A 1,101-nucleotide genomic window follows, 5' to 3' on the forward strand; every position below is an offset into this window, starting at 1 on the left:
GCGCGAATCTCTCCGGAGTGTTGAAAGAAGAGTGGTCGAGATTATTCTGGTCGAGATTATTCCGATCGATGGATATTAGTTAAGGTGGACGCAGGGAGAGAAAAGAAGAAACGAGTAAGAGAGAATCTATTCGATGTATTATTATTTCGTATAATTTCTTTGATATCTTCGTGTCTCTTTAACTCTATATTCTTAGAATGATAAATATTGAATGTCATTAAATTGTTGAAAAGAAATCAATGCAGAATCTGGCTAAATTGCAAATTAGAAGTAACATTCTGAAACTCTATAGATCACAAAAAAAACAACGATAAATTAAAGCCAAACCCAAAACAAATACGAAATAATAATGGAAAAATGAAATATTAAATATCTAATCTTTCAAGTACGGTGATTTTATAAAGAGAAAGAAAGAAAGAAAAAAATATTCCTTTCATTAATATCTTCTATCTGAAGAAATCTCTCAACACCATAAACTTTGGAGGCAAAGATTTTCCAAATCCCCGGCCAATGCAATGAATTATGTACCATAACGTTTCCAATCCGCGCGGAACGCGATAAATCTTCCACCCTAACGAACCCTATGCACACCCCCTGCGTACACATCTCCCTCGATAAATCGCATCTCGCCGAGTATCGCCGGCCACCTTCCCAAAATCAAACGTTGAATACTTGATAAGAACGATCCACGGTGGAGCAAGCATTCGTAACGAGGATTTCCAAGAATTTCTCCTCGAGAGCGAGAGATATCGAATATATAAATCGCCTCCACCTTCGTTCACGTTCGAATTATTTAAATAAACGAGCGCTGGCTGACGCAATTAAAACTGGGGAAGGGGAGGGAAGAGACGAAACGGCGAATCCGTGACGCGGGGCCAAAGTTCCAATCCAACCCCCTCCTCCCTCTCCGGAATATTAATTGGAAAGTTAAAAGAGAGTTTTGGTCATTTAACCCTCCCCTCCCCTCCGCTCTGATCGCCCAACTTTGTACCCTCCCTTGTATTCTCGACGTTCTTCCAGTCTTTCAACGGATGTTCCAACACCACCCCCTCATCCCCGTTGGCTCCTTCGTTCCTTTTTCTTTCTTTTTTTTTTTTTTTT

At 40.1% G+C, this 1,101-nt stretch overlaps 1 protein-coding gene and 1 long non-coding RNA gene across 2 annotated transcripts in view; one reads left to right on the forward strand and one right to left on the reverse strand.

The window, feature by feature from the left end:
• LOC102681294 (trichohyalin) overlaps positions 1 to 1,101 on the forward strand; it is a 185,047-nt gene that overhangs the window by 159,380 nt on the left and 24,566 nt on the right. The window lies entirely within an intron of this gene.
• LOC116186052 overlaps positions 1 to 1,101 on the reverse strand; it is a 74,653-nt gene that overhangs the window by 22,634 nt on the left and 50,918 nt on the right. The gene's annotated exons all lie outside the window — the stretch shown is intronic.

This window comes from Apis dorsata, unplaced genomic scaffold (genome assembly GCF_000469605.1).
Source record: "Apis dorsata unplaced genomic scaffold, Apis dorsata 1.3 scaffold_397, whole genome shotgun sequence".
In the NCBI taxonomy this organism is placed as follows: domain Eukaryota; kingdom Metazoa; phylum Arthropoda; class Insecta; order Hymenoptera; family Apidae; genus Apis; species Apis dorsata.